At 46.2% G+C, this 27,010-nt stretch overlaps 1 protein-coding gene across 7 annotated transcripts in view; it reads left to right on the forward strand.

Annotated features, from left to right (window-relative positions):
* The window catches only part of AGK (acylglycerol kinase), a 344,250-nt gene that overhangs the window by 19,382 nt on the left and 297,858 nt on the right, over positions 1-27,010 (forward strand). The gene's annotated exons all lie outside the window — the stretch shown is intronic.

Raw genomic sequence — 27,010 nt, forward strand, 5'->3', positions numbered from 1 at the left:
TCTTGAGTGCCCTGAGTGTTCACGCGAGAGACCTATCAGCCCACCTTTCCTTTCCCTGACTTAGTTTCCTGAGCCTTTCACTGTTGTTCTGCCCTCTTTCACTGCCCCACTCTGGTTGAATTCTACACCTACTCATGCTCGGTTGGCTCTGTCCCACTTTTAAAATATGGAACTTTAAGATCCTAGTCTTTCTATTTTTTAAATATTAATTTTGTATTATATATATATATATATATATATATATATATATATAATTAGAATTATAAGAGAGGGAGAGAGAGACACATCTGCAACACTGTTCCACTGCTTGCAAAGCTTCCCCCTGCAGATGGGAGCCTGGGCCCTTGTGCTTGGTAACGTGTGCTTTACTGGTCATGCCACCTCCTGCCTCCCCGTCGCCTCCAGTCTTTGATCACCACTATACATTGTTCCAGTGCTCTGTCCTTGCTCCTGTTTCCAGTGTGACTGAGACTTCTTGTCCCTTGGGACCTCCCTCCCCCCGCCCCCCGTCACATGCTCCTGCTTTCTCCACTTCTTGGCTCTAACACGTCATACCCTCTTCACAGTGCTGTGTTTCACTTTCCCTCCCTGCCTTTTTCAGTCTCTCATTTTCACCTTTTTCTCAACTAATATTTTTAAGAGAATTATTATTATTATTTATTGTCACCAGGGTTATCACTGGGGCTCGGTGCCAGCACTATGCATCCATTGCTCCTGGTGGCCACTTTTTTCCTTTCTATTTTATTGGGTAGGATGAGAGAAGTTGAGAAGGGGAGGGGAGATAGAGTGGGAGAGGGAAAGACAGACACCTGCAGACCTGCTTCACTGATCTTGAAGGGTCCCCCCTGCAGGTGGGGGCAGAGACTCAAACCTGGGTTTTTGCACATGTGATATATCCACTTAACCAGGTGTGCCACTGTCCAACCCCAAGAGAATTATTTCTGTATGTATTTGTTTGTTTATGTGAGAAAGGTGGAGGGAGGGAGGGAGAGAACCAGACTATCACTCGGTACAAGTGACACCAGGAATTGAACCTGGGACCTCATGCTTGGGGCACCAGTGCACCACCTCCCAGGCTGCACCTCAGCTGAGCTTTCTGAACAGCGTCTCTCTGCTTCTCTGCCTCCTGCTCATGCTGGACCCTCCCTACTCTTCCTTCAAACAATTCTCACTGGTCTTGCTCTCCATTCTCTTTGATGGCTCGGCTTCTGACTCGGTTGACTGTCTAAAACTCCCCCCTCCCCCGCCCATCACCTTCCGACTCCCCAAGCTCTGTTTTCTCTGGCTTTTCATCTGCAGCTTCTCTTCCCCTCCACTCGGGCATTAGAGAAACAGCCCTTCCTTGAGCCCTTGGCTCTCTCTCACTCTGTGTCATCTCCCTGCACAGTTCCCCCCCACACACACACACACTCTCAGCAGCTTCAATTTCCATAAAAGCCTTCTTCTGAACTACGGACCTGACTGTTCACTGACCATTTATACTTGGATGCTTCAGAGTTGCTTCCAAGCCAGTAGACTAATGAGAACATCGAAAGCTCTCCCTCCAGCACCTACTTCCTCTTAGCAGTGGACGCCACCTCCCATCCGTCTAATGTCCCAAGCTAGAAATTTGGACACCATCCCCACCCATCCTCCATCCCAACTGCCGACACCCAGATCTTACATTCTAAGAGGTGTTGCTTCCATCTCCACCGCCGTCCGCAGCACGCCCTTCCTGGTTGGGGTGCCCTCCACCAAACGCCCTTCTCCCTGCCCCTGCTCTTGCCTTCTTCTAACCTGTCCCGTAGGCCACTTTTGCGTAGGCCACTTTTGCTTTCAGGTCCAAGTTCACTCACTGGATCTACAAGACCATGCCCTGTGCTGCTGTGCCTTGCCAGGGTCTCTGTTAGCACAGGACACTGCCAGGTCTTCTGGAGTGACGTGGTCCTTTCTGTTTCAGAATTCTCTGAGGGCCCTTTTGGAATACCCCCCTCCCCTACCCCCTTCTCCTGCCAATGACTATTCCCCACCCCCCACCCCTATCTCTAATGGTGTTTCTTACTTGACCCCCCCCCCCCATTCTGGCTTAGACTGCCTGCCTGTGTTTTTCCCCATAGTGCTGTGAATTTCTCTCTCTCTTTTTAAGATTTTATTTATTTATTCATGAGAAATGATAGAGGAAAACCAGACATCACTCTGGTACATGTGCTGCTGGAGATTGAACTCGGGACCTCATGCTTCAGAGTCCAAAGCCTTATCCACTGCGCTGCCTCCTGGACCTGCATTGCTCTTCTGGGATGCTCAATACTATTGTGATTGTTTCCTCTGTTACTTGTCTTATATAAAGAGGCTTTATAAGCAGCAGCCCTCTTTGTCTTTCTCAGTGCTCTCCCCAAGGCCTAGAGCACAGAAGGTGTCTTGTGCATATTTGAGAGACAGAGACAGAGACTGACGGGCCATAACGTCAGAACTTCTCCCAGTGCCCCAGTGCTCCTTCCTGTGTGGCGTGCTGGGTACTTGAATGTGGTTTGTGCACACGGCAGTTCAGGCTCTCCACCAGATGAGGTCTCTCTCCAGCCCTTTCTGCCCCTTTGATTGGTGGAAGCAGGCACAAACAGGCGTGAAGCTATGAGCACTCTGAGGACAAAGTCTCAAGCCCACTAAGTGGCCACTTATGAATCACAAGCCTAGGGTGATACCTACAGGGGGTTGTGGTGGGGGGAACGTATGAAACTGTGCCCCTGAAACGGCAGCTATCCAGCCAATCAACGCTCCCTGATGACAGATTCAATAGAAAGAAAAGACGAATGCACTGGGCTCACTGCTCAGTTCTCCACAGCTTGGTTTTGAGACACTTATGAACTTCCTCAGCGTTAACTTCTGCCTTGAAGAGAGAACAACCAACACTGGGCGGTTCCCTGCACACACTAGTAAAGCTTCCTTGCCTGACTGACTGACTGTCTCATTGCATGTTGGAGCCATCGTCTCCCCACAGCCAAGCCTTCCAGCCCTGACCTAGACCCCATTCTCACTGACTGTCTTTTTCACTGCCCATCTCACCATCCTTCTTTCCCAGCTGCTCGCCACACTCTTCCTAGCTGAAACATATTTTTTTCTCAACTGGGTAGCTCGTTTTTAAAACCTCCCTAACTCTTCTTTCAGTTACTCCATATACATATATATCTTGTTTTATTTTAATGAGAGTGAGAGAGAGAGAGGAGAAGGAATCAGAGTACGGGTCTGGCTGATGGTAGAGCTGGGGATTGAACTTGGGACTTCAGAACCTTGGGCATGAGAGTCTCTTGCTTAACCATTATGCTGTCTACCCCACCCCTCTTTTTTTTTTTTTCTACCAGAGTTAATGCTGGGACTTGGTGCTGACATAGCTCCACTGTTTGTGGCAGTCATGCCCCCCATTTTTTTTTTAATAGATGAGAGATAGAGAGACACCTGCAGCACTGTTCCATCACTCATGAAGCTTCCTGCCTGCCGGTGGGGTCAGGGGTTTGACCCCACATCCTCACACATGGTAATGTGTGAGCTATACTGGGTGCACTGCCCCCCCCAATACCATTTATACTGTTCTTAAAAATATATCTCAGGACCAGTGAAATATTATAGCTCATCTGGGAGAGGGCCTGCTTTACCATGTGCATATGTAGGTTTGGGTCCCCTCCCCCCCGCCGTTACACCCCCTGGGAGTTCTGTGACATCCGGGGAAGTGTTGGCGTGGTGGCATCTCTGTCTGTCTGTCTGAAAAAAAAAATAGTCATCCCAGAACATCAAAGCCCTGACGGCAACACCAAAAAGAGAGTGTAGCTCACATATGCAATCTTTACCTCCATTTAGGAGAAACCTCCTGAGACTGGGTCTTCATCTTATCACCTCGCCGGAACTGCTCTGGACAAGGTCGTGATTAGCCTCTTACTCAGCTCACAGGACCTTCTTCAGTGCAGAGTTGCTACTTTGATTCCCTTTGTGTGTTCAGTCACCTGTAGAATGTGTCATGGCTCTGCTGGTCCCTTACAAATCGGTGCCCCTGGGTTATATCCTCAGTCTGTACCTTTCTTTTTTTATTTTTTTAATTTTTTTAAATTTGTTTTGCCTCCAGGGTTATCTCTGGGGCTCAGTACCCACACTACAAATACACTCACTGCTCCTGGAGGCTATTTTTTTCCTTTTGTTGCCCTTGTTTTTTATGGTTATTGTTCTTATTGTTGTTATTACTGTTACTGTTGTTGGATAGGACAGAGGGAAATTGAGAGAGGAAGAGAGAAAGATAGATACCTGCAGACCTGCTTCACCACTTGTCAAGCGGACCCCCCCCACCCCCCCGCAGATGTGGAGCTGGGGGCTCGAACTGGGATCCTTACGCTGGCCCTTATTTATTGTGGCATATATGCTTAACCTGCTGCGCCACCACACGGTTCCCTCATAATGTATTTTTTAATACTTTTATTTATTGCTGGATAGAGACCGAGAGAAATTGAAAGGGGTGGAAGAGATAAAGAAGGAGAGAGACGGACGCCTGCAGCCTGCTTTGCAACTTGTGATGCTTTCCTCCTGCAGGTGGGGACCAGGGGCTTGAACTTGGGTCCTTGTATGCTTTAATGGGAGCGCTTAACCAGGTGTGCCACCACCTGGCCCTGAGTCATGGTTTTCTAGCCCATGTCTGCCTTCTCCTGACACATGATGTGATGAGTGTCCCTTGAATTGTACACTGCAGACAGCTATCAGAATCTTCTTCCTGTGCGAGAGCTCAAATTATGTTACTCTTACTGACGACTGAATGGCTCTGCAAAGCCTAGACACAGTACCATGCAAGGCTCTTCATGACTCTGCCCTCCTCTCTCTCCGCGGTCTTCATCTGGTTCCTTCCCGGTCTTCCCTCATGGCCCTTAGACTCGAGCTTTCTGTTCCATCAGTCATTAGTATAAGGCCTGTTTTGTGTTCTTCTGTGACTTTACTGTGTGTGTGTTCTGCCCTCTACCTGGGGCACTTCCCCCCTCCCTCACCTGGCCAATCACTCAGAAACTGCGCCATAAAACTGTGTGAAGACATAACAGCCCTTCTGACGGAGATGAAAGGAGCACCAGCCAGTACTGAATAATTGCCCCATATCTGGTGCTGGGCCATTGCTTTCCATGTATACGGCCTCATTCAATCCTCAAAATAGTCTCCTGAGAGAAGTAATACCCCTTCTACCTCAGAGAAATTAGTAACTTGTCTTAAGCCATATGGCTGCTGATTGGTGAGAATGGGATTTGGATCCATTAGTCAGGCTCTTAATTCTCAGTACTTGCTCTGCAGGTGACAACTGTGAAGAACAGTGCTCACTTCAGCATCTATATTCTGCTTTATTTATAAGACACTACTTTTCTGTTCAATCTTAATTTTTATTTTAGAGCGATTTAGAAAGAGAATAAAGGAGAGGCACCAGCCCTTCTCCCAGTGCATGGTACTTCCATGGAGAGCCGGGGTTCAAGCCTGGGTGGTATACTTGGCATGGCACAGGCCCTCCTGGGTGAGCTATCTCCTGACCCCAGAAAATGCAAGATTCCGTGGTTTTCACATATTATTAAAACTGGTCTAGTGGAGTCAGGTGGTGACACACCCAGTTAAGCACACATGTTATAATATGCAAGGACCCAGGTTCAAGCCCCCAGTCCCTACTTGCAGGGGGAAGCTTCATGAGTGGTGGAACAGTGCTGCAGGTGTCTCGCTTTCTCTCTCCCTACCCATCCCTCTCCTCTCAATTTCTTTCTATCCTATCAAACAAAATAGAGGGGGGGGGGGAAATAAAAGGAAAAATGTTTGCCAGGAGCAGTGGATTCATAATGCCGACACCAAGCCCCAGGGATAACCATGGGTGTTAAATAAATAAACAAAACACAGCTACCTATCAACTGATTTTATTACATTTCATGCCTTTCAAAGTAACTTGTAATAGGATGATGGAGAGAAAAGAGGCAGGGTCTCATGCTTAGAAAGAAAACGTCGGAGGCTGGGTGCTGGCACACCTAGGTAAGCCCACACACCACATGAGTAAGGACATGTTCAAGCTCCTGGTAAGCCCACACACCACATGAGTAAGGACATGTTCAAGCTCCTGGTAAGCCCACACACCACGTGAGTAAGGACATGTTCAACTCCTTCCCACCTGCAGAGAGGAAGCGTTACGAGCGGTGAAGAAAGTACTACAGGTGTCTCTCTGCCTCCCTCCCTATCTCTCCTTTCTCTCTCAATTTCTCTCTGTCCTATCAAGTAAAGAAAGAAAAAGGAAAAGATGGTCACTGATAGTGATGGATTTGTTTTACAGGCGCCTAGCCTGATAACCATGATGGCAAAAAATAAATACGTGTGCGCGCGCGCGTGAGTGTGCGTGTGTGCGTGTGAAAAGTTTACTTGCTTAAGGAAGACCTTGATGAATGAAGAGAGAGAAGGGAGCCAAAGGCCCCGAGTGAGGGTTCTGTCAGGTTTTTTTATGCGGGCATTGCACAATAGATACTCTAAAGCTCATGGGGAATGGCACGGGCCAGATAGTCACGCCACGAGTGCCCTTGGTCTGCCAGGAACCGCCGTTCTTTAGCCTGTCATCTGACTCGGGTAGGCAGGGAGGCTGTTTGTGAAACTGGTGTCTCCATGCAGCCAGTCACGCGCTCCATCCTGCTGCCTGCTGGCCCTGAATGGATCCCCTGCCGGCCAAGGAGACTTTGAGGCTTGTTAGCTGGGAACATGGCTGCTGGTGTTTTGACACGAGTGCCTCCATGTTGGATCGATATCTCTTTAATTAGTATATTTCTGTCTGCATATTGAACATGTGTGTCAGGAAATAAGAGTTCAGTATTGACTTGCAGTAGCTTTTTTTTTTTTTTTTTGGCAATATTCTCTCCCCTTGTTTGAAAATATACATGCAGAAATATGCATAATCTGAAGGGTACATTTGATGAGGTCTGTCAGACGCTAGTGCAATGGCTCGCCCAGATTCTTAGCAAGTCACATGTTCCTCTCCCTGTGCTCTCCTCATTTCTTTTCAGTCAGCCCCTGCCCCTACTACCCCTGAGGCAACCATTGTTCTGATTCCCCTCCCGCCCCCCACACCATCATTTGAGTTTTATTCAGCTCCAGAGCTTTACATGAATGGCACTCTAGAAATAGTCTTTTCGGTGAGACTTTTCTTCTCTCAGCACAACGGCTTCAGATTCATCTGCATTGTTCTGTTTCTCTTTAGGTCATTCACTTCTACTGCTGAGTAGTAGCCTAGAAAATGAGCAGATGATGATGACTTTTTTTTAATTTACAGAAGTCTACGTTCTTTTTTAAAAAAATTAATAAATGTGTAGCAATACTTTATTATTTTCTTTTTGAAAATTTTAGTTTCTTTTTGCTGTCAGGGTTTTTACTGGGGCTTTGTGTCTTCATGATTCCCGCATTTCCTGTAGTCAGGCAGTCAGCCCCCCCTTTCTCTCTCTCTCTCTCTTTCTCTCTCTCTCTGACAGCTTGGGAACAGCCAGGGTAGTGATATAATAGTAGGATTCTAGATTTACAAGCAGGTTCAATTCCTGGCATTTCATGTGCTCAAATGATCCTTCTTGCTTTCTCTTTTTCTTGTTCTCAATAAGTTATAAAAAGAAAAGATGGGGAGGCAGGGAGAGGAGAGACACCACAGCACTGCTCCACCACTGGTGCAACTTTTTAACATGGTGATTCCATGTGTTGACTGGGGCTTTGAACCAAAGTCCTTGCACTTAGTAAAATGTCCAAGATCTCTCCTGGTTTCCCTTTATTATTTCCTTGAAAAAATGTACTTCTTAACAAAGGGGGGAGGGGGCTGGAGAAATAGTTCGCTGAATAAGGCGTCTGTTTTGCCATGTGTGCAGCCCAGGTGTGAGCCCAGCACCGTGTGGTAAGTGCCGGGGTCTCAGATTAAGCTCTGGTGCTGTGGTGTCTCTTTTCTCCGAGCGAACGTGAACGAGAACAGTGAAAGTTCACATGTCCAAGTCCCTGGCTCCACTGACAAAACCAAACCCCAAACAAGAAAAACCAAAGTAAGAGCAGGAGCAAGACAGAATGGAAGCACCACTCTGGCATATGTGGTGCCAGGACCCAACACAGGACATGGTGCTTGAGGGCCCTGGGTTCCCCCTGATTTCTAAGACCTTGGTATTTGTAAGATTTTCTTTCTCTCACTTTCTCTAATTGCCTCATTTTTTAAATTTCTACGTTTCTCAAAAGCAAGTACATTTTCTTATGCGAATTTGACTTACCAAAAAAGAAGAAATAGAGTCTCCTGACATAGCACTCACATGATGGTGTATTTAAATTTTTTTTTTTTATTAGTGATTTAATAATGATTAGCAAGATTGTAAGATAACAGGGGTACAGTTCCATACAATTCCCACCACCAGAGTTCTGGGTCCCATTCCCTCTGCTGGAAACTTAAGGCTGATTTTAAGGTCATAATTATGTCCATGTTTTAGTAGAGTAAGCTAGTTTACTTTTAACAAAAAAAAAGTTGTTTTTTTTTTTTAGCACATCTTACAGAATTGCCTAAATTCATTGAGTTTTATCCCCTTTTGATTTCTTCCTCTTAGTTTGTCTTCAGGCACAGATGTTATTTGATTGTGGGTTTCATTCCACTATTACTAGATTGTAAATTTCCTTCTCCCCGGGAATTCTGCTTGCTTCCCCTCCCCCGCATTTCAAGGAAAAAAACAACAACAAAATGAAACAGTTCTGTGACAGTCTCTCCCCTCTGCATAATTTCTCCCAGCAGGTCACAGTGGTGACAAGAGCAGCAGGACCTGCTCTTAGCCTCCATATGAGCAACTGAAGAGGGGGAAATGGGCTTGTTTGCCGAGAGTGAAGAAAATGTGAGGCGTGTTCACTCCTCTTCAGCTGCTCTTTCCAGACTTTCTGGGCTCCCCAGGGGAGACTCCCTTCCAGCTTGTTATGTTTATCATGCCAGCAGCTACCTGCAGTGGTCTCTCTTTCTCTCCTTCCCAGCCCTTCTCTGAGCGAAGAGTCAGGGAACCGGGCATGGGAGGCTGGCAGAGTGGACAGGCTGTCCCTGGAGTCAGAGGGAACCAGCACCTCTGTCTAGCAAGGTGACCTTGGCCTCTCTTCCTTACCCTCCCCCACATTTCTAATTTTTACTAGATAGGACAGAGAGAAATTGATAAGAGAAGAAGAGGCACCTGCAGACTTGCTTCGTTGCTCGTGAAGCAGACCATCTGCAGGTGGGGATCCTGGGATTCGAACCCAGGTCCTTGAGCACAACAGTATGTACACTTAACTGAGTGTAGCTACCACCTGGCCCCCTGATCTTGGCCTATCTGGGCCTTCAGGCTCTCTGGGAATTGAGTGCAGCAGCACCTTGGCGCCCGCTGGTGGGCAGAGTTGGGCACGGAGTCCCTCGCCTTGCGCCCCCTTAGGTGCTGGTGACAGTGAGTCTGTCACAGCACAGCCTCAGTAAAGCCAGCCCCCTGGTGGTTTCCCTCCAGTGTGACAAGACAATGTGGAAAAGCATGGCACCGGCAGTGACTGGACACCAACGTAACAGGCAGGCAGAAGCACCGAGAAGCAGCACGCCACGTCCACAGCGGTGTCTGTGTGCTTCGAGCACCTGGTTCCCATTGTGCTGGGACCTTGCCCAGGCTCAGCCTGGCTCTGGCCTCCCTCCCTGCTGAACCCTGGTTCAGCTTCTCACATGACCCTCCTGGATCAGCCATTCCACCCACTCTAAGCTCACTCCATGGTTCCTGGCACCCTTTCTGTCCCTACCTGGACCAGTGACCCATGACTCCCTCTCCTTTTTCCTTCCTTCCTTCCTTCCTTCCTTCCTTCCTTCCTTCCTTCCTTCCTTCCTTCCTTCCTTCCTTCCTCCCTTCCTCCCTTCCTCCCTTCCTCCCTTCCTCCCTTCCTCCCTTCCTCCCTTCCTCCCTTCCTCCCTTCCTCCCTCCACCTCTCCCCTCCCCTTCCCACCTTGCAATCTCCCTCTCTCTCTTTGCAGAGCTGGGACCTCACACATGCATGGTTCTGCTGCCCACAAATGAACCGTGGCTGTGTGCTTGACAAGGCCTGTGCCTTACCCGGTGAACTGTGTACTAGCCCTCCCTCCTCTATTTCTGAGGAACTCCTAGCCTCTTAACTGAGTCAAAAAATTTAGTATCTTGTTGGAGTTTGTTAAATCCCAAAGATGCCATAAATCTCTCAGTGCTCATCTTGTAAAGGAAGAGCTATGATACTGCTGTGATATCCCCAGGCCCTGTGTGTTTAGGTGTTTGCTAATATTTGAAGTTTGCCTTCCTCTGAGCCCAGGAGCGTCGCTTTAGATGACTATACTTGGACTCTCACAAACTGATGGGAGTCTTCCCTTCAAGTTCTGTGACCAAAACAGCTGATTTGTGATTAGAGAGGTGGCTTGAGGTAGAGCATGAGTGGTATGGGCAGGGCCCCTGGCCCTGGTCTCTCTCCTCCCCTCATAGAAAAATACTTTTAAAGAGGTGACCAGGTGGTGGCGGACCTGATTGAGCACACACATCACCGTGCATAAGCACCCAGGTTCAGTCCCCCGCTCCACAGCTGAAGGGGGAAGCTTCCCAGTGGGTGGAACAGGGCTTCACGCATCTGTCTCTCTTCCTCATTATCTCCCCCTCCTCTCTCAATTGCTCTCTGTCCTATTAAGATAAAAGAAAAGGTTGGGAGAAGAGAAGAGAGGAGAAAAGAAAAACTGTCCACCAGGAGTGGTGTACCCATCATGCAGGCAGTGAGCATGCATATATTTAAACAAATTGTAAGGTAGTGTTTTTTTTTAAATCTTGTGTGAAGTAGAGTTTAATGTAAGAGAGAAGCCATTGCATCCTGGAGCTCAAACTGGGAACCTCAGAAGTACAGGCCTTATGCTCTCTACCAGTGGAACTATTTCTCTGACTAAACCTTGAAATAAAAATTAAAAAGAAACACACATACACCCCTTATAGGCAGTACAAATAGATGGTTATGAGCCATGTGTTTTTTCTTTTCTTTTTTTATAATTTAGCAATAGTAATGCAAGCTGACAATGCTTGCTGAGCACTTGACATTCATGAACTCTGTTTTCTTAACGGCTCAAAGAGTTGGTCCTTAATTGTGTGAGATTAATAGTCGTGTGTGTGTGTGTGAGATTAATAGTTGTCTGTGTGTGTGTGTGTGTGTGTGTGTGTGTGTGTGTGTGTGTGTGTGTGTGTGTGTGTGTATGTGAAGGGTTCTAGGGGCTGCAGATTAAGTCATCTGCTCAAGGCCACACAGGCAAACCTCTCAGAATAGCATCTGGGTCTTAGGTACCACAAGAGAAATGGACTACAAGCTAAGTTTGGCTTGAGCTGCCAACTCCACATGAGTCAAGATAGCTGTTGTAATTTCACATCACCAACTCCAGCCCAGGTTCTGCTGAGTGTTTTCTCTTCTGGTCTTGTTTTTCAACTTCTGCCTGTGAATGAGACCATCCCATATTCATCCTTCTGTTGCTGACTTATTTCACTTAATAGGATTTCTTCAAGCTCCATCCAAGATGGGTTGAAAATGGTGAAATCACCATTTTTAATAGCTGAGTAGTATTCCATTGTGTATATAGACCACAACTTGCTCAGCCACTCATCTGTTGTTGGACACCTGGGTTGGCTATTACAAATTGTGCTGCCAAGAACATATGTGTACACAAATCTTTTTGGAAGTGTGTGTTGGGTCCCTTAGGATATATCCCCAGGAAAGGAATTGCAGGGACATTTCTAGCCTTCTGAGAGTTCTCCAGACTGCTCTCCATGGAGGTTGGACCAATTGACATTCCCACCAGCAGTGCAGGAGGGTCCCTTTGTCCCCACAACCTCTCTAGCATTTGTTGCTACTACCTTTTCTGATGAATGACATTCTCACAGGAGTGAATTGGTTGTCTTTATTTGCATTCTTCTGACAATGACTTAGAGCATTTTTTCATATGTTGCTTGACTTTTCGGATCTCTTGTGAATATTCTATGTCCTCTCCCCATTTTGGATTTTTGTTTTCTTATTGTTGAGTTTGGAAAGCTCTTTATATATTTTGCCTATTAGCCTCTTGTTTGATATATGGCATGTAAAGATCTTCTCCCATTCTGTGAGGGGTCTCTTTGGATAGTGGTTGGTTTTTTTTTTTGTTTTTGTTTTTTTTTTTGCTGCACAGAAGCTTTTTTAATTTGATGTAGTCCTGTTGGTTTATTCTTGCCTTAGTTTTCATTGTAATTGAATTCATTTCATTGAGTCTTTATAATTTACACAGAAAAGAGTTCTGCCAACATTTTCCTCTAAGTATCTGATAGTTTCTGGTCTAACATCCAAGTCCTTTATCCACTTGGCATTTACTTTATTGTTTGGTGAAATATAGTGGTTCAGTTTCATTCTTCTGCATGTTTCAACCCATTTTTTTTTCCAACACCATTTATTGAAGAGACTTCTCTTTCCCCATTTAATAGTCTGAGCACCTTTGTCAAAGATGAGATGTCCATAGGTATGGGGGCTCACTTCCAGGCTCTCAATTCTATTCTACTGGTCAGTGTGTCTGTTCATGTTCTAGTACCAAGCAGTTGGTTTTTTTTTATTTAATTTTTTATATTTATTTATTTTCCCTTTTGTTGCCCTTATTATTTTTCATTGTTTGTTGTTGCTATTGATGTCGTCACTGCCGGATAGGACAGAGAGAAATGGAAAGAGGAGGGGAAGACATAGGGGGAAAGAAAGATAGACACCTGCAGACCTGCTTCACCGCTTGTGAAGCGACACCCCCTACAGATGGGGAGTCAGGGGCTCAAACCAGGATCCTTATGCGGTCCTTGCGCTTTGCACCATTTGCGCCATGTGCGCTTAACCCGCTGCACTACCACCCGACTCCCAACAGTTTTAATTACAATAGCCCTATAATACAATTTGAGATCTGGGAGTGTGATGCCTCCAGTTCTGTTCTTTAGATTGTTTTGGCAATTCTAGGTCTTTTCTGGTTGCAGATAAACATTTGTAGCATTTGTTCTATTCTTTTAAGAGATGTGGTTGGGATCTTGATGGGGATAGCATTAAATTTGTATATGGCTCTGGGTAGTATATTCATTTTGATGATGATAATTCTTCTAACCCATGAACATGGAAAATCTTTCCACTTCTTTGTGTCTTTTTCTATTTCTTTGAGTAGTGACTCAATTTTCAGTATACAAGTCTTTCAATTCTTTGGTTAGGTTTATTCCTAGATATTTTATTGTTTTTGTTGCTATAGTAAAAGGAATTGATTTCTGGATTTCAACTTCTTTTAACTTAGTGTTTGCATAGAGGAATGCCACTGACTTTTGAATGTTAATTTTGTAGCCTGACAGCTTACTGTATGTATTGCCTGATGATTTCCTAAAGCTTCTTGCTGGATTCCTTAGGTTTTTCTATGTATACTATCATGTCATCTGCAAATAGGGAGAGTTTGACTTCTTCTCTTCCAATCTGTATGCCTTTAATTCCTTGCTCCTGCCTGATTGCTATGGCAAGAACTTCCAACACTATGTTGAATAGTAATGGTGATAGTGGGCAGCCCTGTCTAGTACCTGATCTGAGTGGAAATGCTTCCAGTTTTTTACCATTGAGTATGATGTTGACTGTAGGTTTGCTATGTATGGACTCTACTATCTTGAGGAATTTTCCATCTATTCCTATTTTTTTGTAGCATTTGGATCATAAAGGGAAGTTGTATTTTGTCAAAGGTTTCTCTGCATTTACTGATATAACCATGTTGTTTTTTATCTTTCAATTTATTGATGTGGTGGATCATGTTGATTGATTTACATATATTAAACCAACCTTGTACAATGATGGCTTGAGTTGGGATAGGCAGAGTGGCATGGGGGACAGTGTTGGAGGTGGCATCGATGAATTGAACATAGGGAGAAATGGAAATGCATGGTTTGTTTTGGAGATTGGTAGAGAACCTGACTTCACTCTTGAGTTGCCTTTTGCCAGCACAGTGGGGTCAGGTGTGTGGGGAGCAGCTATGGAAACCACCATTACAGGCTGGTAGTGTTTGGTGAGCAGTGGGACTCTGGGGTTGTTTCAGGAGAGGAAACGACCTTGAGCCAAGGGGAGTTTGACCTAGCCCATGTGAGAGGGAAGGGAGAGAGGGCAGTGTTAAGGCTGAGAGGGTGTTTCAGCAGTTTACACGTGCGATTAAATGGTGGCCCAAAGTTGTGGCCTTTGAACGGCAGGTACAAGATTGTGATGCTGTGAATGATACTTATCCGTAGCGCATTCCGTGGCAGGTGGAATCCAGTTTGGTTTGGGCTTCATTAGTTATCAGTGTGACCTTTATCAAGTTGTTTATTACAACCTCTGCCTCAGTTTCCTTATGGAGTCCATGAGGATAATGAGTTAACAGATTTAAAAAAAGTGTGTGTGTGTGTGAGAGAGAGAGAGAGAGAGAGAGAGAGACATTGTTCCAGACCACTTTTATTCATTCACATAGAGAGACAGAGAGAGTGAGAGACACTGCTGTAGCTGGGCTTCTCCAGGACTCTTATATTAGCCATGCAGTTGACTGTAAAAAAGGGTTAAAAGGGTTAAGTGAGATGGTACATCTCAGGCTTCAGTGTCTGCTTGCCCGGCTCACCCCCCCTACCCCTCCTCTGAGTGCTAGCCGATATTCTGACTAGGCGGTGAACTGAGTGTTTAGCCAAAGGGGAGGAAGATGGGATACATCACGTTCTGGCTTCAAGATGATTATAGCCCATGCTACAGAAAGAGGAAGTGTTTATCTCCCTTTCACATACCTCAGGTTTTGAGAGTCTGACAGCACATGGCGGGAGACGTGTTAGTTTCCAGGGGCAGTTACGCACCAGCTGCATCTGACGAGACCTGCGTTTTCCCTATCTGTCCAGATCATGGTTTCTGTAAACACCCTGGATGTTGTTTTCCAAGGGCCCTGGAGTTGGTGACAAAGCAGATGTTTCACCTTGTCTTCTGTTGGGATTAGCCTCTGGCTCTGCTGGCTTAGCCATCCCGGGGGGAGCAAGGGCAGTGAGGGCGGGCTTCTCCCTCATGGCTTCTCCTCACTTCAGATCTGGTTGTGATTTGAAGAAAGCTGTTTGTTTTGTTCTGTAGCCATTTCATGGTTCCTCTCTCTCTCCTTTTCTTTCTGTCCGTACACAAGCAGATGCTGAAATTTGCGATATTAATAGGTGCTATTTAAAGAACTCATTTATGGGCAATTAAATAACATTCCTGTCAGCCCAGATTTTTAAAAGGAACATGGGGACCTTTCATTCTATTTTTTGTTTTCTTTCAGTGCAACGAAATTTAATTATATCCCCTTTCCTTTCAACTCTATCCAATTTTATTTAGGAGACATGTTTATTATTTTAAAAATTATATTGTTTTTCTATTCTTTTTTTTTTTTTTCCTTTTTTTGATAGGATAGAGAGAAACTAGGAGAGAAGGGGGAGATAGGGAGAGAGAAAGAGAGACACCTGCAGCTCTGCTTCATCACCTGCAAAACTTTTCCCCTGCAGGTGGGGACTGTGGGCTTGAACCCAGGTCCTTGCGCAGGGTAATGTGTGGGCTCAGCTGGGTGCACCACCCCCAGACCCCTTTGTCTTTCTTGCCATGTGCTTTATTTTGGGGTCAGCAATAAAAGCCAAGCTGGAAGAGCAGGCACTGTGTGATGTCTTGTTGGAATTTGCGCGCGCACACACACACACATATAATTTAGAGATTTTGCATTTGGTTTTAACTACTCTAAGCTCTGCAGAATGATTACAGCTGATGCAAAAACTAACCCCCTAGATTTTATGTAGTAACCAACTTCAACAAATACTGTATGTTCTGAAATAGCAGAAATGCTAACATTAGTAGCTACTGGTTTGAGTTTACAGGTTAGAAGTTTCCAGATCTGCCCTGTATCCTAGAGCCTGAAGTAAATAGCACTTATACTTGCTGTTTACAGAAAGCAGCTTTTGGGCAGAGGGAGACAGGAAGGGCCTCTCTGCTCTGCTTTCTCCTGCCATAGCTGTCAGACTCCCTGTAATGGTTTCTGTCTCTGCCATTAGTATATTCACAGATCCAAGCACTTTGCACAAAACTGACACTGAACATGTACTTGTTTCTAGCTGTGTGTGTAGATGTATATTAGCCCTCAGAAGAGGAAGGTTGGTTGCTGGGTGAAGTTATATGTTGCACAGAGTGTGGAAGAAATGTATGTGTCTCGGAAGGTTTACTTGGAGTGCTGAGAGGAAGTGAATGGGTGGGAGACAAGAACTGAAAAAAGAAGTCGAGGAACCTTAAAAGAATGTCGGTTGGGATTGGGCGGTAGAGCGGTAGGTTAAGCGCACATGGTGCCAAGCGCAATGACCCGCATAAGGATCCGGGTTCGAGCCCCCGGCTCCCCACTTGCAGGGGAGTCACTTCACAGGGGGTGAAGCAGGTCTGCAGGTGTCTGTCTTTCTCTCCCCCTGTCTTCCCCTCCTCTCTCCATTTCTCTCTGTCCTGTCCAACAACGAATGACATCAACAATAACAATAATAACCACAACAAAGCGGCAACAAGGGCAACAAAAGGGGGGGTGGCCTCCAGGAACAGTGGATTCTTGGTGCAGGCACTGAGCCCCAGCAATAACCCTGGAGGCAAAAAAAAAAAAGTGTCGATAGAATGCTTGTAAAAATTAAGAAGGATGGAAGTCATTGTAGGGAGTTGGGCGGTAGCGCAGCGGGTTAAGCGCACATGGCGCGAAGCGCAAGGACCTGCGAAAGGATCCCCATTCGAGCCCCAGCTCCCCACCTGCAGGTGAAGCAGGTCTGCAGGTGTCTGTCTTTCTCTCCCCCTCTCTGTCTTCCCTTCCTCTCTCCATTTCTCTGTCCTATCTAACAATGACGACATCAATAACAACAACAATAAAAAACAACAGTAACAAAAGGGGGGGGAAAGTTTTTAAAAAAGTCATTGTAAAGTGGCTGGTGGCAGTAGCTCAGGGAATATCATCCCCTCGTGGCAGCTAGGGGGACACTCGGTGGTGGTGGTGGTGCAGCCCTGGCGCATCTGCGCAGCGCCCCCTGGGGGCGGCCCATGGAACCTTCTCTGACTCAGTGGGCTGAGAATATTGGCTGGTGGGTGGAGAGGCAGCAAAGGACAATGGCATTTTATGACATCTGAGCTAGAATTAGAGGCTGAAATAGAAAGAGCAAGCGGGGAGGGCGCGGGTGTCCAGTCCTCTGTTCATCCTTGGTCAGGAGGATGCAGGCATCACAAAGCAGAAGCCATTTATTTATTTATTTATTTATTTATTTTTATAAAAAGGAACCATTGACAAAACCATAGGATAAGAGGGGTACAACTGGGCAGGGGTAGATAGCATAATGGTTATGCAATTAGACTCTCATGCCTGAGGCTCCGAAGTCCCAGGTTCAATCTTCTACACCACCATAAACCAGAGCTGAGCAGTGCTCTGGTTAAAAAAAAAAAAAAAAAAAAAAAGAGGTGTACAACTCCACACAATTCCCACCACCAGATCTCTGTATCCCATCTCCTCCTCCTATTCTCTAACCCTCTGGGAATATGGACCCAAGGTCATTGTGAGTTGCAGAAGGTGGAAGGTCTGGCTAACAGAAGCCATTTCTGTGTCTTTGGCTATTGAAAATCTCTGCAGAACAGACCAGAATAACTAGTTCAGTTATGTGAGAAGACCCCTCCCCCCCCCCCCCCCCCACTGAGGGAATGGCGTTTTTCATTTGGTAATTTCCTATCCTGAATCGGAAGGGGAACAAATTTTGTTGAGGAAGCTGGAGCAGTGTTCACAGTTTGGCCTCTTGCACACAAGCGGCAGAGGCTGAGATGAAATTCTGGGAAGCGGTGAGAGTGAGAGAAGGTGGACTCAGGGTCTGTCTCCCCCCCCCCTCCCCCCCCCTCCCCCCCCCCCCCCCCCCCCCCCCCCCCCCCGTGTGAGGAAGAACAAAACAACAAGCTGGAACATCAGCACAGTACTGAGCTGTTACCAGAGGCAAGCAAGGCCTTCCGCAGTGAGGAAGCCGCTGTCTGAATATTAAGTGCTCTTGAGTTAATGAATTGAGAGTGGGATTTGATCTAGTTGGACTTTTTTTTTTTTCCTTAAGCCTTCTTTCAGGCAGGGGAAAAGTCTGTCACTGTAGTGATCAATCATGAATTGAGGTGACCATAAGTGGCATTTGCCTGTGTATTTGATTAAGCAGTGGACAGAGCTCTGCTGATTGCATATTTGTCACTTGGGACTATACTGTGAGAACAGAACGAAAGCAGAATGCTGAGAGGGGGAAATGCCATGCTGAGGACTCTGGAGTTCTGGTGCTAAGTGGGAGTAACTTCCCAGGCTAGACCATTTAAGTTACATTGTAGGACAGGGGTGGGGGAACTTTTTATTTCTGCCAAGGGGCCATTTGGATGTTTTTTAAAAACATACTTTGTGGTCCATAAAAATTAACACTTGATATTGCTATAAAAAAAAATATCCAGTTGTCTTGGCAGGATTAAACCAAATTATTTCTCTGGCCACATGTGGTCTGAGGGGAACATGTACCCCATCCTGCTTAAGTGAACATTCCAGAACCTGGGGGCTTAGAGAACATGGAATTGAACCTATGTGGGGGGAGTGCACCCCTCCCCTGTGTGTGTGTGTGTGTGTGTGTGTGTGTGTGTGCCACTGTGGTCATGAACTTTGTTACTTGTGGGATATTAGTAACATATGGGATTGATGGTATGAATGGAAGTTGGGAAATATTGGACTGAATAATTTATTTTCTACAGTGCTCAGGCTTTACACATGGGTGATTTTGCTGCTCCCAGGTTGATTTTTTCCTATTATTTTTCCCTCAGCGAGACAGAAAGAGAAGAGAAAGAGAGATACCACAGTGCCATATTGCCCTAATGGTGGTACCACAGTGGCCTCATGTACCCTACCTCATGACCTATCTTGTGGGCCCCTGGACCAGATAATTCCTAAGGACTCTTAAGACATTAAGAATTATTATTGTCAGGGAATGGAACTTGGTCTTGCATGTCTCTCATAAAAGTGTTATATTTGCTTGGATTGCCTAGGGCTTTTATGCTTTTGACAAAGAAATATATTAAAAACAGCAAAGTCGGATTATGGGCCTGAAAAATTGCTATAAATATGCAGGAATCTGTGGCTAAATGTTGGGCAGCTTTATGCTTCTGAGGAAAAGCACGTTTAGCCAAGGGCCTGATGGGAGGTTGACTCAGATCTGAGCTACTGCAGCCTCCTTTGTGCTGGCTCCTTCCACGCACGGAGTAGCTGGTTTCCCTCAGTTTTTAATCTTACTGCCTACTTCTTTATTCTTGCTGATTAGGTACTTGACTGGCTTCATTCTTGCTTCCCTCCCTCTCTCCTTTCTCCCTCTTTCAGCAAATAATAGTCTTGGGAAAATGCTCTTGGCTAATATGAAAGTTGTTAAATAACCATCAGAGGTACCATTTGACCTCATTTTTAAAAATTATCATTATGTTTGTTGTTGGTGCTTTATTGCTACCAGAGTTACAGCTGGGGCTTGGGACTGCATGAGGAAACCATTGTTCCCAGTGGCCCCCTCTTTTTTTTTTCTTTGTTTGATTGGACAGAGAGTAGTTGAGAGGGGTGGGGGAGATAGTGAGGGAGAGAAACAAGGAGACACCTGTAGTGCTTGCTTCACAGCTCGGGAAGCTTCCAGTGGGGGCTCAAACCCTGTCCTTGTGCATGCTTACATGTGCACTTAGCTGAGTGCACCACTGCCCAGCCCAGTGTTTTCTGTAGAGCAGTGCTTTGCTCTGGTTTATGCTGGGATTAGGGATTGAACCTGGGACCTCCGAGCCTCAGGCGTGAAACTGTTGCATAAATCGTGGCGCTATCTCCACCATCCTTGGTATATGTTTTGCTAGTCCAGGCTGAAGCAATGCCATGCACTTACCTTTTACATTTAATGGTGCCCACTGCTCACTTTGCTTCTCCGGGGCCTAACTCTTGCACTCTGCTCAGCCGTTGCACCAGGGAGGACCTGTGGAGCTGAGGCCCCATGAAATGAAGACAACCACTGCTTCCCATAGTCATCAGCAGGCTGCTTCCCCCCCCTTTATATTTCCACAGCAGTGAGGAGCTTCTTTGTCCTAGTGCTCAGGAGAGTAAGAACACATTTCTTAAGTCGCAGGTAGCACATCCTAAGAGGCCTGGGGAAGAAGAGAATCCATCCTTCACTTAAAGCAAAGACCAGACCCAAGATTCATGCATTCAGTTAGTTATCATGGGTCTTACATATATGGGACTTCTGGGTGACTTTTTCAGACAGACAGACAGACAGACAGAAACAGAGGGAAAAGGAGAGACACCAAAACCCCATGCCTCCCCCAGGTCTGTAGCACTCCCTTGTGGTGTTTCAGAGGCTCAAACCTGGACTGGCCGCATGGCAAGGCAGGTACCCCCCCCACACACATTTGAACTATCTCCATGCCCTCTCCCAATCCTTTTACTTATTTAATCTCATAATGAGGGGTTTTCACGTAAATGAGACAGAGAGAGAGGGAGAAAGAGAGAAAGAGAAGTCAGAGCACTACTCAGGTATTGGGAATTGAACTGGGAGCCTCGGGCATACAGGTCCTACACTGGACCAGTTGAGCTATCCCCTAGGCCAGAGGTTCTTTTAAAATTACTATTTTCATCACTGACTTGAGAGTTTCTTTTTCTTCTATTTTTTAAAATTACTTTTTATGCCAGTCCCTGTTTGGGCACCAATATGCTGGGCTAGCTTTGCGGGCAGGAGACAGACAACCAGGGACTCATGGCTGAGCTGGGAACGCAGTTCGATCCTTATTGATGAGCAGGAATGCAGTGCAATCTATCTAATACCTATTCATTAGAAAATCCTGTCCTTTATATATCCTGAGGCGGAAGTGTCAGGTCGGAAGAGGAAGTACATAGGATAGGGGGTGGAGAGAAGGAAAAAGCGCACGAACAAGTGGGGATTAAACAGTGGAAAACAGGATGTGACTAGGAGAAGGGGCGGAGTGGAAAAAGAGCACGAACCAGTGGGGATTAAACTAGTGCAGGTCTCAAACAAAACAATGATTATGTAAATAGACCACAGCATCAAGCAATGCAAGCAAACCTAATGTGATAATCAAAACAGAAGGGGTCTTAGAAGCAGAATTAGAAGCAGACCAACATTTTAAAACTTTTTTTATTTCATAGGACAAAGAGAAACTGAGAGGAAAAGAGAGGCACCTGCCATGCTGCTTCACTGCAGTGGGGACCGGGGGCTCGAACTCAGCTCCATGCACTTAAACATGCATTGCCAGTGTCTGGCCCCCTTTTCTCTTTTTAAAAAAATTATTTATTTATTATTTGATAGAACAGAGAGAGATTGAGAAGGGAGGGGAGATAGAGAGAGACAGAGACACCTGAGGCACTGCTTCACCTCTTGTGAAGCTTCTCCCTTACAGGTGGGGACTGAGAACTTGAACCCAGGTCCTTGTGCACTGTATTTTTGTTCTTGTTGTTAATATGTTTATTTTACTTAGAGAGAGAGAAAGAATTGGAAAGAGAAAGGCACCAGAGCACTGCTCAGCTCTGGCTTTTGGTGGTACTGGGGACTGGGTCTGGGACTCTGGAGGCTCAGGCATGAGAGTCATCTTGCAGAACCATTATGCTGTCTCCCTAGCGCCCCTTGTGCATGGGGACTTGTGTGCTCAACCGGGTGCACCACCGCCCAGTCCTGAGTTTCTTTTTTTGTATTTACTTATTTTTTATATTTTTCATGAGAGCAACAAGATAGGGAAACCAGCTCTGGCTTCTGATAGGGATGGGGATTGACTGAGACCTCTGGGCCACAGGCCTGCAAGTCTGGTGTTCCAATGCTATGCTATCTCCCTGGGCCTCTGTCTTTTTTGTTTGTTTGTTTGTTTTTAATGTGTGACTGGGACCTCACTCATGTGCTTCACCACTTGCCCAGGCCAGTGTTTTTCATCCTTGTGCTCCGCTGGGTGAGCTGTCTCCTGGCCCCCCCCCCATCACTCCTCACACATTGCTCTACTACCTGCTCTTGGTCTAAAGGAGTATTCTTTATATATATATATAGGAAACGCTGACAAAACCACAGGATAAGAGGGGTACAACGCCACACATTTCCCACCACCAGATCTCTGTATCCCATCCCCTTCCCTGATAGCTTTCCTACTCTCTAACTCTCTGGGAGTATGGACCCAAGGTCATTGTGGGTTGCAGAAGGTGGAAGGTCTGGCTTCTGTAATTGCTTCTCCACTGAACATGGCCATTGACAGGTGGATCCATACTCCCAGCCTGTCTCTCTCTTTCCCTAGTGGGGAAGGGATCTGGAGAAACGGGGCTCCAGGACACCTTGGTGGGGTTGTCTGTCCAGAGAAGTCTGGTCACATCCTGCTAGCTTCTGGAACCTGGTGGTTGACAAGAGAGTTAACATACAAAGCCAAACAAATTGAGCAATCATGGACCTAAAGGCTGGAATAGTGCAGATGAAGAGCTGGGGGGGGGGGGGGGCTCCATTTTGTAGATAGCTAGTAGACATATTTTAGTTATATTCCAAAGGGCCTGTGGCTATACTAGGTTTTTTTTGTTTGTTTGTTTTGTTTTTTGGTTTTTGGTTTTTTGCCTGAGCCTGAAATCTGATATGCAGGTGGATCCAAGTTATTGTCTGGGGAGATGATGTCATGCTGAAAAAAGGACCAGAAAGCTGGATCAGGGAAGAGAGTAGCTCCCTAATATGGGAAAGGTGTATAGATATTGTTGACTGTAAACCCCATTGATTTAATGTGATCTGGGGCCCATATTCAGCTTAGGAGCCTGTTTGGCCTCTGTATCCCTCTAGATCTGAGCTCACATTCTGTGGCCATGAGTAGCAACGTTCCAAGCTGCCCCAATATCAGGAGTATTCTCTAGGCCCCAGAGATGAAGCATGTCCCTCAGCACCCTGCATGTCCTCTGGTGATCGCATGCCTCCTCTTTGGGCAGGGATGGCCAGCACTTCCTGTGTGACAGGCTCCCTGCAGTGGCCATTTTCTGCTGGGGTGGGAAAGGCTGGCCCATGAAGCAAAGCTGTGTGTCCTTTGAGAAAGCCCTCCCACCCTGCATACACAGCAGCATCACTCGTCTCCAGTTCATCTTCGTCTTTGCTTCCACTTCTACTCTTTCCATGCTGTTATTTGGACAACCAGTGGGTACCAGTCCCCCACCCCAACCCCCAGTAGTGCAGTGACGATTCCTCCAGGAAGCCTGGAGAAGTTGAAGCAGTTGTTGCAAGCATCAGAACTCAAAAGTCTGTTGTGTGGAGAGCAGCAACCGTCCGCGTGCGCCACGGGGGGTGCTGGTGGTACGGCGGTACAGTGGAAAGATTTCATTTGGGGTGGGGGGAGAGTAGAATGGATTGTGCCATTCTCCACTTAGAGTTATTATTGAAATAACAACTTATCTTGTTTTGCAGTCCTGGGGTAATAAATCAAACATTTATGACTCGGAATGCGTTCAGAGCATCCTGTTTCTTCGCTAGCGGCGTGTTCAGGTTCTCTTAACACCTTGACATCAGCAGGGTGTTTTTATTATTATTCTCTTTTTCTTTTCTAATGCAGAACTTCTAACTCCTTTCTGTCAGAGAAACTTACATTTTAGGCACTGAGCAGAACTGCAGGAGCCCTTTTAGATATGACTGCCTTTTGCTCTACATTTTTTTAATTGTGTTTAAGTTCGATCCTCTTAGGAGACAGCATGATGTCGTAGAAAGAGCAAGGCTTGGAATTTATATACAGTTTTTCTTCTTGGCTACAGGGTTTACAGTCCATATTCAGAATCCTGACCCAGCAACAACCTGGAATTTTCTGACCACACCTAGCCACTAGAACAGCTCTTGTGATGCTGCCTTTTGCACCAGAGGGCTTCCCTTTAGTCTTTTTGGAGGGCTCCATTAGTTTTGTTTTTTCATATTTATTTATTACATATGGGAGGGAATTTTATACAAACCAGAGCACCACTCAGGAGTGAGCAGAAGGGCAGAGATCAAACTTGGAACCTCAGGCAGGCAAGTCCTATGCTCTGCTACTTAAGTTATTTCCCCAACTGCATCTCAGCCTTATCATTATTGCTTTAATTTTAATGATAGTTATGTTATTTGATAGAACAGAGAGAAACTGAGAGGGGAAGGGAAGATGAAGAGATAGATAGACAGACACAGGCAGACAGACAAACACCTGAGGCATTGCTTCACCATCTATAAAACCTTCCCCCTGGGAGTCGGGGAGTAGTGCAGCGAGTTAAGCGCACATGGCGCGAAGCGTAAGGACTGGTTTAAGGATCCCAGTTCGAGCCCCCGGTTCCCCACCTGCAGGGGAGTCACTTCACAGGCGGTGAAGCAGGTCTGCAGGTGTCTCTCTTTCTCTCCCCTCTCCATTGCCTTCCCCTCCTCTCTCCATTTCTCTCTGTCCCATCTAACAATGACAACATCAACTACAACAATAATAAAAAACAACAAGGGCAACAAAAAAGGAAAATAAATAAATATATAAAAAAAAACCTTTCCCCTTGCAAATGGGGACTGAGGGATTGAACCTGGGTCTTTGTGGATGGCAGTATAGGGGCTCAGCTGGGCGTGCCATAGCCCAGCCCCATCTCTTCACCTTTTTAGAGTTCCATTGGTATTCCCAGACGTGCACGCATACTTTTGTTTCTTCTAGATCAAGTAAGGTCTCGTGAGTGTTTTAAATTTCTCATCCCCTCCTGTCCAGCACCTCAACCTTTTCTCCTCTCCCTCTTTGCTGGTGATCTCTCTCAAGAGCCATCTCAGCTGATCTCTTGGATTTAAAAGCCAAATAGTCCTACAAACAAATTGCCTTCCTTCAGCTTTTCCTGCAGGCCAAAGTCCTCCAGTCTAACCAGTGAGTCAGTCTCTCCTATCCAAACATTTGCCATTATTATTTTTTAAACAGGTGTTTACTCAGTTTCTCAGTTTACTTTTTTAAAAAAAATCTGTCTCCCTGCTTATGAAGTGCCCCTCCCTATAGGTGGGGGCTCGAACCCAGGTCCTTGTGCATGGTGATATGTTTGCTTAACTGGTTGCACCATTGCCTGGCACCCTACTGAGCACCTTTTATCCACAAGAGTCTGGGCTGTGTGCTGTGGAAGAGAAAGTGATGAATTATCCATGACTTCAAGGCAGGTTTCCTTGGTGATCTGTGCGCTTAACAAGGTGTACCACCGCCCAGGCCCCAAGACAGGTTTTCTTAATGTCAGGCAAGACCCAAGGAGCAATACTCACTCAGATCTGTACTGCTCAGAGCACTTTTACTACATCAATCACATGCTCCTGGTCTCATCTTTCAAACATTTACATTCATATAATATTTTCTACAAGGTCAAGTGCCATAAAGTGCTGCAAAGTGGTTGGTGGACAAACATTTAAATATAAAATTCCAAGTACGGTACAACAGTAAGACTTGGCCCAGCCCTGAAGCAGCTTAGGGCCAATCGGCAAGAAACACTGGCGGGAAGTATTGGGGGGCGAAGTAAAAGATGTGTTTCTTACTAAATAGCATGCCAGACACTGTCCTAGTGAATAACCCAACGAGCCCCAGCTTCACTAAGGAAAGGAAAACACAGTTCAGCAGGCCAGCACACTGTGATTGGAGGGAACTAAAGACTTTCTGAACTGGAAATGATGCTGAAGTTGCAGTTCTGGAGGAGAAGTGAAAAGGAGCCAGGAAAAAAAAAATAGCGGGGAGAATCTCAACCAGGAAGCATAGGGAGCAGCCGCCCGTGCTAGACCTGAGCAGCAGAGCAGCCTGAAGGCAGCTGAGGACAAGAGCAGGCGGCCCAAGACGAGGTTGGAGGACGCAGGTGAGGCTGGCTCAGGCCATCAAGGGCCTCGCAAGCTAGTGCAAAACTATGGGCTTGATCCTGAAGACCATCAGAAATGAGTAGTGCCAAGTTTCAAGGAGGGAACTGGTCAGAATGAAGACTGATTCTGGGGCACCTGAGAGGGATGTTCAGGATGCAGGTCAGCTCCAAGTGGGGAGGAAGAGAAGGACAGATTCTGCAGATACTCAGGAGACATATTAAAGGACTCAACCAGGCATGCCATCCTCCCATCCCCTACTTGATTTCCTTTAATTCAGCCTTAAATATCAAAATGGGACTGGTGTTATGTGGTGAAAATGAAAAGTTCAGTGACTTCAATGCTCAATGCCATGGCCGTGACCTAGAGAGAAGTGAAGTGGTGTAGTGGTAGCCCTTCTCCTTTTAGTCCTCCCTGTGTGCCTGTCACTGTCTTTCCTGGGTATCTTCTCAGCTGTTACTGGCCACGCTGAAGTTATTGACTTAGCAACGCCAGCCACATGCATTGGGATTGACTCCTACAGGAAGGTCCCGGAACCCTGTAGATAGCCGGCCGGCCGGCCAGCCATCTATAGTATAAAAGTCATAAACGTACTCTAGGGGTCTTTCTGTTCAGTGAATGAACATACTCTAATAGAAAGTCTTTAATTTTGCAGCCCCAGACTTTCCATTTTTGTTAACTTGAACACAGGTTGGTGATTTACTGAAGAGATTAAGGTTGAGTCCAACACTGGGCATAAGACACCACAGTGCTAAGGCTTCCACCAGTGCTATAGTGTGCCCATGGGGTGTGCCAGGGCCTCAGACTTAGCAAAGTAGGCGGCCTCACAGGTGAGCTATCTCACCAGCTCCACAGTTAAGTCTTTCAGACCATTCTTTATTTTCACTGAGGTAACCTTGGCTTATGACTTAGGTTTCAGATGTAGTCCTATATCTCCACTTCCTTCCTTTTTCTCCCCTCCCCTCCCCTCCCCTCCCCTCCCCTCCCCTCCCCTCTCCTCTCCTCTCCTCTCTTCTCCTTCCTTCCTTCCTTCCTTCCTTCTCCTGTCTATCTCTCTATCTGTTGCATTGTGCAACATAGCTGAAAGCTTACCTTCCATCCATCAGCATATAATTGGCTCTTTTTAATTAGTC

This window comes from Erinaceus europaeus, chromosome 8 (genome assembly GCF_950295315.1).
Source record: "Erinaceus europaeus chromosome 8, mEriEur2.1, whole genome shotgun sequence".
Lineage (NCBI taxonomy): Eukaryota > Metazoa > Chordata > Mammalia > Eulipotyphla > Erinaceidae > Erinaceus > Erinaceus europaeus.